At 37.6% G+C, this 18,414-nt stretch overlaps 2 long non-coding RNA genes across 2 annotated transcripts; both read right to left on the reverse strand.

Moving 5' to 3' along the window:
- Window positions 1–1,033: 1,033 nt before the first annotated feature.
- On the reverse strand, window positions 1,034–16,629 carry LOC147493697 (uncharacterized). The gene is made up of 4 exons (XR_015199833.1): window positions 16,582–16,629; window positions 16,417–16,491; window positions 14,168–14,859; window positions 1,034–1,776 (listed from the first exon to the last, which is right to left on the reverse strand). It is a non-coding gene; the product is annotated as an uncharacterized LOC147493697 (long non-coding RNA).
- Window positions 16,630–17,226: 597 nt separating this feature from the next.
- On the reverse strand, window positions 17,227–18,336 carry LOC147493698 (uncharacterized). Its single transcript, XR_015200331.1, has 3 exons — window positions 18,195–18,336; window positions 17,941–18,098; window positions 17,227–17,357 (listed from the first exon to the last, which is right to left on the reverse strand). It is a non-coding gene; the product is annotated as an uncharacterized LOC147493698 (long non-coding RNA).
- Window positions 18,337–18,414: the final 78 nt, after the last annotated feature.

An 18,414-nucleotide genomic window follows, 5' to 3' on the forward strand; every position in this document is an offset into this window, starting at 1 on the left:
AGCATAATATGGTGAAATGATCAGACTAACAATTTCGACAAACACACTCAGAAGTCATAATTCTCAAAGATTCATGACCCAACAAAAAACACAATCAGTAGCCTCCACACATAATTTTTTTAATAGTTTTCCAATCTAAACCACTCAATTCTATATTTTCATATCCATGAACATAGAATAAACTGCATTATAAGGGAATTCTCTTATGTAACCATAATCCTCAAAGAAAGAACTAAAACTACCTAATAAGCACTCTAAACCCAACAATGTCAAATATAGTAATAGAAATAAGAACACTACATATGTGCTAGATTTTACGTTTTTAACCAATAAAAATCATCCCAAGTCAAACAATCCACCACCAAAGTAATCCAATTAATACCCCCACCTCACTAGTATACCAAATACCCAATACCACCAATGACTTTCAAAATCATAAATTTTTTTGTAGTATTGTGTTTCATTAAAACAACGAAGTCTATTCACCGAATAACTATGAGAAGAAGTTGTGTTTTATTAAAAGGTGGTGCTATGGCAACGTAGGGATTCAGTTATTCAAAATTAATAATTAATCTTCAACTGAGGTTTTTGTAGTTAAGGGGCACTCCTACAACTTGCTTAAACACCGAGTTGTATCACGGCTTGAGTAATATTTGGAGGGCTAGTAGAGCACCTTTGCTCAAAAAATTGCTACTGGTTGCCTCAAACCAACGACAAATTTAAGCTAAACTTAGCTGGTATATTGAGGAGAGTCTTTAAATTGTTGGTTATGGTATATGTTAGTTAAGAGTCTTACATATTACAATAAACCTTCTCTATCCTCACTACCTCATGTACTCTAGCAATTGGACAACCACTATATTAGTTTATGATGTATCCAAGTTTTTAAGTCCCTTTTTACATCACCTAGTGAAGTAAGACTTAAAGACTGGCCTCCTTCCTCTTTTTAAGTCCCTCGCTTCTCAACACGCTTATAATAGGGGAAGAAACAAAAAGGAGGACAGACGGACTCGGTACCATAACACGTGTTTTGTCAACCATGATCCAGATATAAATCACATAACAACCTAAATAACAATGGCAGATTAAGAATTCAATCAATAGAAATTGACTAATATCTCTGGATCACTAATCATATATTACCAGGATGCTTAAAAAGAAACATCAGATTAACTGGAAGGATTTCTGCATAATGTAATATAAAATGCGCCTCCAGTCAATGGACGTATAACGTATTGGTGTTAAGATATCATTATTTACATTATGCCTCATAAAGTTCTCTTTTTTTCACTCAAGATCCCCCAAAACTTCCCCAATCATATCGGTTCTAAGTACCAAAAACAAACTAGTCAGTGAAACGTGAAAATAAAACCACGACACCTATAAGATACTAATAACAGGATTTTAAATTATGAAACAAAAATGTGTTCAAGATCATTTCTTCAGTGTCACAACTCACAACACAAATTTCTGTAACAATTCCATCGACAAATGATTAGTGGGATTCCCCAGACTAGCTCAAGCACGCACCCATAATCAAGGACTGAGATGGCAAGGGAAAACATTATTTGAAATGCAGAATCATAATTATGATAATACCTGCCCGACAAAGACATGGACAAGGAAGTGATTATCCTAGAATAGTTATTAAATGATGAAATGAGATCATGTTGACATACCAAATCGTCATAAAAAACTGTGAAACTTTTTTTTTTTAATCTGAAAAGAAAAATGTCAACTCACTCTATTGAAATTTGCGATTGTAGAAATGGATACCTGATAAGAGTAAAATGCTATTTGTAATGAATATGATAAAAATGAATAGTCTACCTACGAAATGAACTATGAATTCACAACGTAAGTAAACTAAACTTATACTTTTACGTGCTTGAGTTATCAAAGATTTCTACTCTCAATCCTATGAGATATAGTGGAGTAGATAAGTTCGTTCCACTCCTAGTGCTCTAGCATGGATGTTTTCTAATCTAACTAGTCGTTTTTAAGTCTATGAGAGTTTTACGAAGGGAATTATACTACGATGCAACTACCCACAAGATGCAACTAGTCGATTATCTAAATAATTATGGGAAGGCTACGTTGATTCTATGATAAGGAGTTAGAGGGGATTGATTCCACCTTAACTCAACTTAATCCACTAACGACGAATTAATCGTAATCGAATTGAATCGCTTCATGAGAACAATTTGGTTATTCCTAATCCCTAATTATACATGGCATTTCTACCAATCATAACTAGCATGTGAACAATTAAACCCATTCTCATGGTGAACTAATCATTTCTAGAGTGGAATAGAAAATATGGCGACTTCTACGATAATCGGACTCAAGCTTTCATCAAGGCTTCACAACCCCCTCTAATGGAGGTTTAGCCTTGAATCATTCATAATCATTTCCATTTAGATTGAAACTAAAACATAATATAAAGCATTGAAATTTACTTAATTTAACAATAATGAAATCTAATTTAATGACTAAATTGAAATAAGGATGGGGAATTGAATTTAGATCTAGAATTGGAATTGACAAAAATCGAAATGGGTAAAGAATACTACTTTATTGATCTAATCAAATGAAGAACAAGATTCAAGGTTTAATCTAATAAGGGATTTGAAACTAATTAAAGAAAACAATTAAATCTAGATCTAGAAGCTATTTTAATGGCTACTTTCTATTCTAAGCTATCTACCCTAATTCTCCACTATTTTATCTACCATTTTTTCTACCTTTAACAAAGAATTAAGCTTTTGTTTTTATACATCCAGATCCAAAAATCGTGCATGGGCTTGGAGCCATGTTTTGGGCCAGAGAATCAGGCCCAAAACCCAATTCTTTCAGTCCAAAAAGGCCTCTTCAGCTGCAGTTGGCTTCCACAGACTTTTCGTCCACTTCTGCTCCTCTGATTGGGTCAAGGCTTGGACCATTGCAAAGCTCTTTCCGAGCCGGTCGTTTTGACATAAGGTAGGCCTCAATCCGAGGTCTGAGTCCAAAGATATGGCATTCGAAGTTCTCACTGACTTTTGCTCCTTTATCTCGCTAAAAGTGGCACATTTATGCACATAATGGACTTTGAAGCCTGAAATGCATAAAAACACTTAATCAGTATTAACTCTTACTTATTATTCACATAATTGGTCTAACAGTATGATTATTAAAGGGTTAAAACTACAGTTTTGGGCTCTTATCAAACCACCCCAAACAAAGATTTCGCTTGTCCTCAAGCAAAGATGAGAAATTAGAATAAGTGACCAAAAAAATGGAGTTCTACCTAATCTCATTTTCATTTGAGTGCGATTGCATTGACCATATGCAACAAGGCCTTAAACCACTAGGAATTCCCTAGTGGACGAGTTATAGCCTCGTGAGAGTTTTCCAGTGAAGGTACTCACAAACTTCATCTATACTACAACGACTAAGAAAATAAAACTATTGTTTCCTTATTCATGCTCAACTATCTATACATCTCTCTAGCAATTACATAAGAATAACCAGTCAAAACCCTAAGTTAATATATGCGTAATAATCAATCATCTACAATAAACATATATTCAATGAGTAGTACTATCAAATGTTTAGCAAGTTTGTTTCTGAAAACTCGGAATAGCGTCCTTAAGTAGGTTCTCACAATAATAGTCAAGAAACAACACTCTGATTTTTCCACTCAAGTTTCACTACTCCGATTAATACGGTGGGTACACTTTACCTTACAATCTCAATGACAACAAGGAAGCCGGGTCGATCAAACACATCGCCACTTACTATCACACTAACCTATTCCTAATTGAGCTAGAGGTCTTTATTAGGTGTTACGGGGATTAGGCGGTGGTTTAAGAAGGAAGGAAATGGATATTCAAAAGGACAAGTCCGAGATAATAGAGAGTTCAGATTATGTAACTTAGAGAAAACCTTGTTATTTTCTTTTGCTTCTATACTTTGTTTCCATCCTTAGCCATATTTTTCTTTTTCTTTTCTTTCTTTTTTTGACTCCCTTTTATTCTTTTTTTTTTTTTGGAGTTTTTATTTTATTTCTATTTTTCTTTTCTTTGGATGGAAACTTCTTTTCTTTATTTTCTGAAGCAACTAACATTTTTTTGTTTGTTATGTGGTTTTTCTCTTCTTCTTTCTTCACTCATTCTATTCTCGGACTTATTCTAAATTGGGTAGGTTGATTTATTCTTTTTTTTTTTTTTTTTATTTTGTTTTTTTGTTTTTGTAACAGGGTAAAGGAATTGTGGTTTATGGAAGGGCTAATGAAAGGCTCGAGTGGCGACTAGCGGAAAATAATTCATAGGTTTGAATTTATGGCTATATCGATCCAAAGAGCGCCTAAATTCTCACTTAGGATATGGTTTAGTGATCAAGCAAGTGGACGTGTGATTTCTCTATCCGGATTTTACTTCTCCTTGTGTCATTTCTCAAATGTTTAGCTCATATAAGGCTTTAGGCTATATTCTCACAGGATTTGTAGAATAAGTACTCTAGCCTAGATTTTAAACTTATCGCTAACAATCATAGATACTCATGTAATATATTTATAGATAGATGCAAAGATTATTACCTACGATTAACCTAAGTTTCTAACAATTATTCGATGCAAATGACTATGTGAGACTTCTAGATTGTTAAAAGCATGGAGAAAGAAACAATACCAATATTCCTAAGTGTATAGCATGACTTATTTATTTATATTTTTAAATTTTTGAAATTTTAACTAGAAAACAAATGCATATTATGTCTATCTATATCGTAACAGATGTCTTAATTACACGTGTTTCTATGCCCCCCAAACAAAAGCATGCTTTGTCCTCAAAGCATTTAAATAAAGAGGGTAGGAAAAATACCATTGAAACGTGAATTTCGGGACATCTGCAAAACAAAGTTAGAACGCATACTAATATAGGAAATAAAACCGACACAACTCTATAAGAGTTCTACCCATTATGGGGTTAACATAATTAAATTGCTTGGGACATAAGCGGACACCAACGTAACTAAAACTTACCTCCGCTCCCATTTGTTATCGTCATCTTCGCCATCCTCTACTTCTATAAAGAAGTGAGGTTCCTTCAGCGCCCTGCCATGCTATGATAATTTGCGGGCTTCACGCCATTTATCATCTATGGTTGCTAACCTATTAAGTGCCACTTGGTCCGATGGGGTGTAGGGTGCAACCGGTGAGGTTGTATCCGCCACCCATGCCAAGTCATTGCACGGAAAGATCGAATAATACTATTGGTGGGCGCGCGTGTCTACCTTAATCCAATCCGCGTGAAGCGTGTACAAAAAACAGGAAAGAAACATAGCATAATACATTGAAATTAGAACAGGCATAAGAAGGTACTTATGCCTCATGGTATGGGCTCGTGCTAAACTAGACATTAAAGTCCTGGGAAGGTCATAGAATAGAAGGCCCATTGGTTAAAGCAAGGAAAACGCCGCAAGTGGCGCCATTCACGTAAGAAAAACGCCATTCCCTAAAATGTTTAGCATAATCCAAAACATAAAGTTCCTATGTTCATGGACAAGGGCTACCAAGGGCAACGCGTTATAGTCCCCTTGGTCCTCAATACGGAAAATGCCTGCCCCATAAGCCTCGTGCAAAGACTCATAAGTATAGACATGCATATTATCGACCCAATAGCACCATGGGTCTTGTATCTCGCCGGGCATAGCAAGTCCAAGAACAAATGCTAGCAAGAACACGGTAATTTCCATTGGTTCATCGTCAATGGTGATGGAGAACACTTGTTCTCTCCATCCGGTCTCTCAAAGAAAAAAATGCAGTTATTATAAAAATAAGATGCAAGTCTTTGGAGAATAAAGTTCAGCCCGGTCTTACCATAAGAGGTTCCCTACCAACGATGTGATCACCTCACAAAACCAAGCACCATAAGTAGTGCTTTGGAACAAATCTTCGAAAAGACTGTTCGGTATTATTATGGGAGATGTCATCTCAAAACTACGCTCGAATAGCTGCAAAACGACCCGGCACAACGCTAAAAACTGGAATTTTTCTGGTCCAGAGAAGTCGCGCTGGCGCTCAAAATAGCTGGCGGCGCTTTGTATTTTAGAATTCCAGAACTTAGCTGGGTCGCTTGAAGTATGCTGGCTGGCCTCGAGCAAATTTTTCCGACAGTGTAGAGGAGCCAACTAAGTCTTGGTGGCCCGAAGTTGCTGATTTTGTGAAAATGGAGACGAAACGTGGGAATCGCGGGTGTGAAGGGTGAGTGATGGGGTTTAGGTGTAGTGTGAGTTGTGAGGATAGATTGTATCAAGTTTATATAGGTTTAAAGTTGCTAGAATGGATCGGAAAGTTGCCAAAACTAATTACGGCAGTTTCCGGAAATCCTAAATTTTCCAAACTCGAAAACGGAAACAACTCATATCCTGGATTCTAATTCAAACCCAGTATCTCTTATTTGGATTTTATGACTGAATGTACCTATTTAATCTAGATTTCATCCTACAATGATTCTCAATCATAGATATGCCTAAACTACCATATTTTCACCTTACTCCACAGTAAATTCTAACACTAGGGTTTTTTATAAAAAATACAGCTTGACATAATCAAACCACCCCCAAACAAGTTGGGAAGGTGGGGTCAATATGAAACAAGCACACAAACTGAAAATAACCCCTTATATTAAAATTTTCATTCGGAGGTCCTTTCACTTACAAAATTCAAATTACGGAAATAAAAGTTACATTACAATAAAAACAACAAAAGTAGATAAAACAACAACTTATAAAACAAAAATAACTACGACTATCACTCCTCATCCTCTCTAAACACCTCGCCAGTGGTGGGTGAGGGCACAGTCTCTAGTGGTGGCTCCTGGGCTCCAGAAGGTCCAGCAGCAGTCGTCCTTCGTCGACGACGCTCATGCCTAAGAGTTTGTGTCCTCGGAGAGGCAGAGTCCAGTATGAGGTGGGAAGCGTGCTAGCATATCCACTCTAAACCGGCGTTGGGCTTCCATCTCCCAAGCTCCCATCTCTCATCCTCCCTCCGGGTGCGGATCTCGGTTGTGATGAATGGTCGCCTGTCGAGTCCGGAGGGTCTGCAGAGAGTGTTGAGTGACGCGATGCCCCTATGAAGCATAGTCATGCGCCAAAGATCGCACCAACACCTCTCGGAAGGCATCCGTATCAAAGCAAGTGCCATCCTCCTCATCCTCCTCCTCGAATCATCCTGCCGCCCCCGGCCTCCTCTTCTTCTTCCTCTCTATCCTCAGCCTCCTCCATACTTGTTGGGCACACCCCTATAGATACGGGTTACGGTGCGGGGTAATGTAAATCCTCTCGGATGCGAGGAGTTGCTTTCATCTTCAAAGATGATCTTAGTAATAAGCACAGGGGAGAGGTGCCAAAGACCTTCCGAACCCCTAATAATGTTCAAGAAAAAACTGCGGGATCAGAAATCATACTTCTCGCTCCCTGGAGTACCCATAGGGCGTGGAGGCAGGTCGGACCGATGTCATCGACCTTGTCCTTGCCTAGGACATTTCGACCAATCCACGAGAGCAGGTTGGTTGGTCCCGAGGGATACTGGCGAACACAATGGGAGTTTGGATTGTAACTCCCATTGATGACAAGAACGCCCATCAACGGCTCTACCCCGTCAAACCGAGGATCCCGTAAAAGTGGCATCAGATTGATTCTAGCGGAATGCCTAGAATCTCACCAACAAAGCCGTAGTCAACTCCCCTTCTTCTTCTTCCCGACCATCACAAAATCCTACTCCCCTCCAACTCCCCTAGTGTTGTAGAATCGTCGGACCAAGTCTTCGTGGTAGAAGTCTTCGGTCGAAAGTACCGAAGACTATTCCAGTCTCTACTAGCCATTTCGTCACCGTAAAAGAAAACGGCGCGAAAATGGTTGGCAAATGAAAACTTGCTCGGTATGATTCGGGCGTTGAGCCATCTAGTGTTTGGAATGGAGTGAGGGTCTAAATATGATGTGGTGGTGGTGGATTAGCTTGACCGACCCTAAAGAAGCGATGGTGGTGATGGAGTGGTGGCGGGCAAGCACCAATTTTACAAATTTCGGTGGTTTTAGTGCTTAAAATCGGTGGGGGTTGTGGTGGTTTGGTTGTAGAGAAGATTTGGGTTAGGATTTGATATTCGGGTGGGTTTATTGGATTTTCTTTTTAAATTTTATTTTTGCTAGGGTTTTGAACTTTAAGCTTGGCGTTAATGGCGGTGGAAGATGAAGAACGCGATGAACTGTTCGTGTGAGAGAAGGTAAGAGCGAAGCGCTTCTCCATGGGGCGCTGGGGGCGCTGGTTAGCTAAGCCCAAAATCGAAATTTTCGATTTTTTCGATATTTTTTCGCAAATTTCAAATCAAAATTCCCGCCGTTACATGTCCGATTTTTGCGAATGAGATATGGAAATGATCAGGAGAGAATTTCCTATCCAATGATCCATAAAACACTCTATTCCGACTTCGGATGACATACGAGATAGTGGAAAACGCCTCGATGCGTGCATGACGTAAGTTATCTTAACGAATGAAATCTAAATGAATAGATCATGTCAATCCGAATCGTAATACAATAAAACGGCCTAAGCAACTTTAATGGGACATAAAACATTTTAGTATCGAACATTTAACACCCCACCCCCAAACAAATTTTTCTGGTGAAGCTTCAAAATTTGTTTTTAGCGATGGTCTTTTAGAGTCGATTCGAGACTTCCTAGATTACTATGTTTATTTTTATTTTTTTATTTTTATTTATTTTTAGAAAGAAAAACAATAAGCAATAAAGACATAATTCACACCATAGAGAAACATGACTCAAAAATCCGAGAAAAACATGCAAGAGTGGAAAACGTGAACTATGTGAACCGTGGACTTAGGATCCGTACTTACAGCCACACACTCCATAGGGAGGGCCGGTTACCTTAATGGTGCACTCACCAATATATTGGAATGAAAGGAAATGCACCAACACAGAAATTTGAGTCGTTTATAGTCAGATACTCAAGACTTTATCTAAAACATATGTATGAACATGCAGTTGATCATATATCAACAACCTAAATAGTTGTGGATCATTCCATAAATAAATATCACAGAAAAAATATCCAAACACAATGAAGCACCAAGATTTCCTACGATTACACCCTAGTGGAATCCAAACGAAGTCGGATAACCCTATTGTGTAACTTATCATGCACCTTCTTTTTCATTTTTGAATGCGTGGGTGTTTTAGTAAATAAGTGTGGAAAAGTGAATGGTTGTGGAGGATATGGTGGATATGGATAAGTTTTAGAAAAGACAGCCTGCACACAATGAGGATGTGGTTTTGGCACTAAACTCATTCATTGTGTGTGTAGGGACTGCCTCAATTCTGAAAATGAAGGTGTCAAATAGTTTGTCCTTCCTCAAGATATCTGTTTGCTAGGAGGATTTAAAAATTATGAAGCACAGGAGAAACAAAAGGATCGAGTGCAAACTCGAGATTCCTTTGAAAGGGTGGAAGGAGGGGAATCGAGGTGGATGTTGTGCACGTTAGTTCTTGATAGGGTGAATTGTCACCTACTCGAAGAAACTCATCAAATTCCTCATCTAGATTGGTCATATCCACATTACTATGGTAGTCCTCTACATCTTTGAGAAAATCCTCTATCCCTTCCTCATCAATAATACGTGTATCGACTAGTGTAGGGATGAAAATGTTGGAGTCTGACTTTCCAAAGGAAAGAATTTTGGGCATATGACTATCAGGGAACGTGTTGTTGAAATAATCTCGAGCAAAGCTCTCCATCCATAGACGAATCGGGTAACTGTGTCCTTGTTTTAAAAACATTGACTTCAACAGCAAGATGGCCAAAAGACATGGACATTGAACCATCACGCAATTAATGGCGCATTGGCGGTTGCCAAGAAAGGGCGCCCTAGAATGATCGGACAGAGTCGTTAGCGACTTCTCGTGATCGAGGACTACAAAATCAGCCGGATAGTAGAAATCCACGAACTTTTTAAAGACATTTTTTCGACTACACCCTTAGGGTACTTAATAGACCGATCAGCTAATTGCAACGCGTCATTTTAGTGGGTTGCATTTTGTCTAGACCTATTTGTCTATACAAATAAAATGGGAGTAAGTTAACACTAGCCCCCGTGTCTAATAACGCGGTCGTCAGATAGGAATCTCCTAAGGTGCATTAGACAAGAGGATCGACCGGGGTCCTTGTACTTAACAATTCCATTATGTTCAGATAAGGTTGGGAATTGTTTTTAGTACACAATTCCTTAAGAAACTTAGCATGGTGTGGTAGCTGTTTTATAGCTTCGAGGAAAGGAAGGTTTATAGTTAGATTCTTGAAAACGCGTCCCTAATCTCCTCGTGAAGTTGTATCTCTAGTTAACATGGCTAATTTTTGTGGAAACGGTGGTTTTCGTCTATATTTAGCAATGGTATCACTGGATGTTTAACTGTGGCTTTATGTTTCTTAGGTTGTGTTGTAACGGTACCTCTACGGTGGTAGGCTCTTCAGTTTTCTATTTCGTATCTAGTAAAGAGCAGGTGTAGTTACTCTTGGTGGGGTAACTATAGGCATAGTTACCTTGTTATCAACCACTCTGCTTTGAATCGGAGAGAGTGGTGATGGCATTTATCTCACCTACATTTTCATATTCATTACTAGTATTATCGGTGACCTCAAAGGCCGTGTTTGTTGTTTTAGGATTAGGTATTGCGTTACACGGAAACACACCTTTGGGTTGGGCTTTATCTTGAGCCATTTGTTGGGTTAAATTATTAACGGATTGTAGAAGCCGTTGGTTAGATTGAGCCATGGTTTGGAAAGTTTTTGGCTCACTTGTATGAAGGTGTCAAGACGATCCGGTTGGGTGGGTGTAGTGTTCACGGGTGGTGTTATTCTTTGGAACTATTTCCCGTGAATTATTTATTGGTGGATTTTGATAGTTATTATTTACCGGAACGATACCTCTATTAGCATTATAATTATTATAATTACCTTGACCTTGTGCTTGACCTTGTCGAGGTTGCACTTGGTTGTTATAATTATTAAAATTACCCGGACTCTGTCCTTGTCGTAGTGGAGCTTGGTTAAAGCTGTGCGTTGGCCTAACATATTGATTATTGTACCCTTGAGGTGTGACTTGTTGGTTATTCCTCCAACCGAAGTTGGGATTTTGTCTCCAAGGGGCGTTAGGTTCACTATTAATGGAACAAGCCTGTTCATAGGCTATAGGACAGTGGGAATCGGGATGCTCAGGACTCCAACAGAAACTACATGGATTTGAATTTACATTCATGACGGGGATTGGCTTTTGTTGTACAGAAATGGCATCTACCTTTTTAGTGAGGGATTCAATTAGAGTTTTAAGCTCAGGATCTGATTTAACCTCAAACATACCGGGTAGCCTTAAGCGTAGAAGAAGAACTAATGAGCGGGGATATCATCACTACCCCCAGTTGTTATTTCGCTTAGTTTGATCCTCTAAAATTTATAAGCCTCAGAGGCTCCTTTACTTAAGAAACTACTCCCATTCATTATGTCAAGGACTTCTTTATGGTGATGTTGAAGTCCTTTGAAAAGGCGCGAACTAACGTGTCTTTTGCTAAGTTATGGTGTGGACACTCTATAAGCAGATCGGTGAAACGATTCCAAGCCTCGAAAATGATTCATGAGGATTTTGTCGAAAAGAAATGAATCTTGGAAAGCATCTCATCCGTCTTTAGGGGTGGGTAAAAATGTTCCATAAACATTTGAACAAGTTTAGCCCACGAGTCCACGTAATTAGCGCTTTGGGCAGTTAACCAAACGCCTTTATCGGCTAAGGTGAAAGGGAATACCTTAATTTAATTTGTTCAACCAACCGTAGGATGGTGGAATGTTGTTAGGACTTGTTCAATCCTACACGATGTCTTTGGTAAGGTTTTTCATGGTCTAAACCATGAAACACGGGTAACAAATTAAAAATATTTGGAGGGATTCCGAAATCCCGGTGGGTCTGCTAGAACGATGCAAGATTTGGGGCTATCGCCAAGGCTTTGTAGAAGTCCGAGAGAGGAGTCTCTTTCTTCCCCCATTATATCGGTGGTGTGTGTGATATAGTAGCTAGAGGTGTAGTTTGTGGTATACTAGATAGACTTGTTTGTTGATGTTGTTGTGTATTTACGTTAGGTGTTTTGTTCGCCGGACCTTAATCTCATGCAAGGCTAAGTCGAGCTTAACTAAACATGCAACACTCCAAACAATTCGATGTACTAGTATAAACCTCTAACGAGGAGATGCGAGGTGTGGAAGAAAGGAATACCTGAAGGCCCTTGCTTTCGCTTATGAATAGCGTCTTTGTATGCAGCGTGTTCAGTGTATATAAGAGAATAAAACACTGAAAAACTTGACAACTCGAAGTTGAAGCAAACCGGTGGAAATCGGAAATTTCAGCTAAGGCGCTGGGTCTCTCTTTGAAGCTGGCTTCTATGTAAATTCGAAAGTCCAAGAACTTAAGCTGGTGGGTCTCTTTCTTGCTGGCTGGCCTTCGATTGTATTGATCAAATTCCAAGAACATAGCTGGTGGCGCTCTCTTTGTAAAGGCTTCGGTGTATTTTTCGAATTTTTCCAAAACTGAAACGGCAACCACAGTATGAATCAAACAAGGGTGGGTGGGTGAAATGGGACTTAAAAATTACTAATTCTATTATGAAAACAATGCTAAAGTGCAACTAAGATGGCAGCGGCGCCATTTGATAAGAATAAAATGAATATTTATAATGAATATGATAAAAATGAATAGTCTACCTACGAAATGAACTATGAATTCACAACGTAAGTAAACTAAACTTATACTTTTACGTGCTTGAGTTATCAAAGATTTCTACTCTCAATCCTATGAGATATAGTGGAGTAGATAAGTTCGTTCCACTCCTAGTGCTCTAGCATGGATGTTTTCTAATCTAACTAGTCGTTTTTTAAGTCTATGAGAGTTTTTGAAGGGAATTATACTACGATGCAACTACCCACAAGATGCAACTAGTCGATTATCTAAATAATTATGGGAAGGCTACGTTGATTCTATGATAAGGAGTTAGAGGGGATTGATTCCACCTTAACTCAACTTAATCCACTAACGACGAATCGTCAGTAATCGAATTGAATCGAGAACAATTGGTTATTATTCCTAATCCCTAATTATACATGGCATTTCTACCAATCATAACTAGCATGTGAACAATTAAACCCATTCTCATGGTGAACTAATCATTTCTAGAGTGGAATAGAAAATACGACGACTCTACGATAATCGGACTCAAGCTTTCATCAAGGCTTCACAACCCCCTCTAATGGAGGTTTAGCCTTGAATCATTCCGCAATCATTTCCATTTAGATTGAAACTAAACATAATATAAAGCATTGAAATTTACTTAATTTAACAATAATGAAATCTAATTTAATGACTAAATTGAAATAAGGACGAGGGAATTGAATTTAGATCTAGAATGGAATTGACAAAAATCGAAATGGGTAAAGAATACTACTTTATTGATCTAATCAAATGAAGAACAAGATTCAAGGTTTAATCTAATAAAGGGATTTGAAACTAATTAAAGAAAACAATTAAATCTAGATCTAGAAGCTATTTTAATGGCTACTTTCTATTCTAAGCTATCTACCCTAATTCTCCACTATTTTATCTACCATTTTTTCTACCTTTAACAAAGAATTAAGCTTTTGTTTTTATACATCCAGATCCAAAAATCGTGCATGGGCTTGGAGCCATGTTTTGGGCCAGAGAATCGGGCCAAAACCCAATCTTCGATCCAAAAGGCCTCTTCAGCTGCAGTTGGCTTCCACAGACTTTTCGTCCACTTCTGCTCCTCTGATTGGGTCAAGGCTTGGACCATTGCAAAGCTCTTTCCGAGCCGGTCGTTTTGACATAAGGTAGGCCTCAATCCGAGGTCTGAGTCCAAAGATATGGCATTCGAAGTTCTGGCTGACTTTTGCTCCTTTATCTCGCTAAAAGTGGCACATTTTCGCACATAATGGACTTTGAAGCCTGAAATGCATAAAAAACACTTAATCAGTATTAACTCTTACTTATTATTCACATAATTGGTCTAACAGTATGATTATTAATGGGTTAAAACTACAGTTTTGGGCTCTTATCAATACCTATCCTTGCCCATCCATGTACTTCTGCAAGTAAATGTCCTTGCAAAGATTCTCAGGATTGAAACAACCGATCAAGTGGATCACAATATAGTAAGTTAGACAAGTGATGATTAAAACAAAACTAAATTGAATAACACATTCAAGACAATACCACATATTGATTACCTTGAGTAATACTCTATTTGTTTTGCTAACCTAGCAGGTAAAGTAGGGTCTAGAGGTGCTAAAAACATATAAGTTGTTGAATAAAAAATGGGAACACCCGTGCTGGTCTCAGGTTGGGGAACATAATATATTGGGGGAGGCATATTTGCAAGTGAAAAAAAAAACGTCAATAACATAGACAAATTAGATTACAAAAAATTCATATAATGAAAAATTACCTGAGGGAAGCCCGAGGGATTGACAAAAGGTCGAACAGGCTGGGAGCTAACAAATGGGGCAATACTAGGTGACATAGGTCTCACAAAATTTCTTTGAGGAACCCTCTGCTGCATGTGTCAATCCCTACTACCATTATAGCCCCGATGAGTAGTGTTTGAATCATGATTAGCAACACGATCATGCTCACTGCACGCCTATTATTTCCAAGCCCATAATGGTTGTTCCCATCACCATGATGATGTGCCCATCACCACCTCTTCTAAAAGAATTCCTCCTGCAGTGCTTTCTCTTGTCCGGTATTAGGTGACCTAGATTGATAGTATATATATGAAACATATATTTATGAATGGAAGTGTGGAACTAACAGTGCATATAGGTAATGAGAGAAAATTATACATTTTCTAGAAATCAATATCCTCTTAGCAAACCTTCAAAACCCATTGTTCTTTTCGTAATCTTTTAAAAAAAACATTTTTCCAGTTCTTCTGGTTCTACCCCTCTCATTGTGTGGCCAGGAATAGTGCGCACCACTACTTTCAGTACAACTCAAGCACCGAAGATTTAGCATTTTTAATTATCTTCTGCAAAATGAGCAAAAGTTATTATTATCGTTGTTCTATTTGCTTATCAACTTGAATTCCTTCGATGTAAACCCTAGGTCCGTAACTGAGCACAACCATAATAAATGTGCTACTACAACATGGAAGTCTAAACTCAGAAGCGACAAAGAAATCCTAATTGCTAAAAGCAAAGATGTCATATTAGCATTGAAATGAGATGGCCTTGTTTCTAGCAATATGGAACCTCTAGTGGGAGTGCAAATTTGCTAGTGAAGTATGGAAATGACTAATGAATTGGTTCATGATTATGTAATACTTCACCAATTTCAATGAGGCTATATGTCTAGAAATAAACGACGAAGTCTATTCACTAAACAACTATGAGAAGAAGTTGTCTTTCATTAAAAGGTGCTATGTCATTTGTAGGGATTCAGTTATTCGAATTAAATCTTCAACTGAGTTTTTTGTAGTTAAGGGGCATTCCTACAACTTGCTTAAACACCGAGTTTGTCACAGCTTGAGTAATGTTTGAAGAGCTAGTACAACACCTAAGCTAAAAAAAGTGCTACTAGTTGCCTCCAACCCAACTACAGTTTAAGCTAAACTTAGATGGTGTATTGATGTATCGAGGGGAATCTTTAAATTGTAGGTTATGGTATATATATATGAGTTAGAGTCTTAGAGATTACATTGGTAATTTCGTATTGATTATCCAAACTACAATCAACTGAAGAGATAGTAAATCTCGTTCAAAGAAGATGACCCCTCTAATAATAACCTATTACATATCTCTACCTAAAATAGCTAAATCTTTTGTGGGAGCTGCATGCGAAAGATAATTAAACGATAATAATAACTTTTATTGCTCATTTCTGCAAAAGTTTTAGAACCGATTTGGGCCTAGGGCGAGTTGGTTGGCACCACCGATAGTGCCTAGAGAGACTACTGACGGTCGCCTAGGCTGATTTTTAGAACACTTTGCCTACATGTATTTGAATAAAGTTTCAATCCATGGGTCAAAACACATTGAATAGACACAGTTGTTAATAGTCATAAATCAATTCATGTATTGTCCAATATAATTTCTACCATATTCGTTTTTTTTTTGTTATGTATACACTCATTTGTTCAAACTTTTCCATATGTTCATTCTACTTAATTACGCCTTTCACAGTCACATTCTATTATATCATCAAAGTTTCAAATAACACATGAATTGAATAAAAAGGAAAATAAATCAAACAAATTAATTATGAAATTTCACATTGGCTGCACCAATTTAAAAATAAGATGAAATCAACTAACCTGAAGAAAAGGCAAAAATTGTAAATAAATCTTCTCATTCTCTCTCCTCTCTAAATCAACATCACCACCAGGTACCTATTATCAAGCAATATTTAGTAACCAAATGGACTAAGAATATACCAGATGAGAAAAAGGCAGGGAGATGTAAAATTGAGATGTATATACTTGATTTGATTAGGATCACCACCATAAGTAGCACTTGATAATGCCCAATGACCTCTTTCTTAATATCAAACTCTCGGTAGTTTGGAGCAAATGAACTAAGGGGCCAATAATATCTGCAAGCAATTACAACCTGTAGAATAAGAAGATATATTAAGGTAAAAATGGATTAAACGAAATAATAAAGGAATATTTTTAAGATAAGTTTTACATTCTATGCTTTAAAAGCCTTGAGACACCCCCAAGCCGGAGAGCTTTTGCCGGCCTTGTTCACATCACATTTCATTTCTTTCACAACCAAATGTAGGTATAAAAGCAACAGTTGTGTTTCTTCACTTTAAAAATTCAGGTAACATTCCTAATTAGGTTTTAACCTAAACTTAGCCTGATTCAAGGATTTGTTGTGCTAATTATACAACCAAAATCCCTACAAAGAAAATGTAAACTCTTATAAAATTTTGTAGTCTTGAAGTGGCAGCAAAGTTTTAAACTCAAATTACATCTTATTTCAAAGGATTTCGGTTGTGGAAGCACACCCACCAAGTCCTTGAACCAACATACAATATCAGGATAAAAAAACATATCCCAATTCACAGTAGCAGACTAAATATGGTAATAATAGAATAGTGAAAGGAGAATATATTCCGTACCTATATCTGATCCTTATTTCCAACAGTAATATTTGAAATGGTCCAACAAGCTTCTTTCTTGATACTCTTCTTGTGATTATTTGTTAAGAGGCTCAACAGGCAAGGAAGCGCTTGAAAGTTGATTATAGCCTATAAAAAGTAGAAGAAAATCATCAAAGACAAAACAAAGTAAAGATTCAACGAAGTTAAAAATATATTAATGTCTTTAAAAACTTTTTATTACTTAAATAGTTACATCATATCTCTTCCCTAACCAAGTAAAACCGGTTATAAACTTGTTTGCCCTCTAGGGGTTCAGAGTCACATCACTAAGACTCTTTAAAAACAGGTGTGGGCTCATTTTTAGAGAAGACAAACACGATTGACAATGACTGTAATAAGATTAAACATATTTGACTATAAAACCATGTCGAACAGATCATGCTGATTTTTAGGGAGGGATCTCTCACAAACATCAAATTCCAACATAACTTCGAAAGTGACCATGAAAGATAGAATCAATGTTAATGGGAGAATTTCACTATATGTATTACGAAGTTGCATATCATCTCCAAGTAACAATATTTCCCTCTTGTTGAAGGCAGGAGGGATTAACTTGAAGGCGATGGATGATTGAGAAAGAAAGAATGCATATGTTCAAATTTCAATCAACCGCAGATAATTCATCAGTTGATATATTTTTAATAGAACTTAAATGAAATCCAACACTCACATCAAGAGCTCAACAAGCCGAGGACAGACACCAACTTGGATTTTGTCATTTGTACCATCAGACAAATAAGAATCTTTATAAGATAGTGCCCAACATGCATCTGTCAATACTTCCTCATCACTTGAATGAATAAGCTGCTCAAGAGCAGGGAGTGTAGGCTTTGATTACCCAAAAGTAATCACAAATAAGTTACACCACAGTAAAATATCTACTAGAATCTATGTCACTACGTATATACTATGTGGATATCCAACCTGTTTGAAAGGAGGCTGTGGTTTCCCCTGGAAAAATTTGATAAAGTCGAAGTGGCATTTCTAAGCATAGAAAGCTTGGCATGCTCATTCAACTGTGCAAGCAATGGGATCAAGGCACCATGGCCAAGAACAAGACCTCGGCATTTCCTATACGCCGATAAGATGATGAAGAATAATAATTTCCGACCGATAAACACTCCAATTGCTACAAGTTGATTAT

This window comes from Coptis chinensis, chromosome 6 (assembly GCF_015680905.1).
Source record: "Coptis chinensis isolate HL-2020 chromosome 6, ASM1568090v1, whole genome shotgun sequence".
In the NCBI taxonomy this organism is placed as follows: Eukaryota; Viridiplantae; Streptophyta; class Magnoliopsida; order Ranunculales; family Ranunculaceae; genus Coptis; species Coptis chinensis.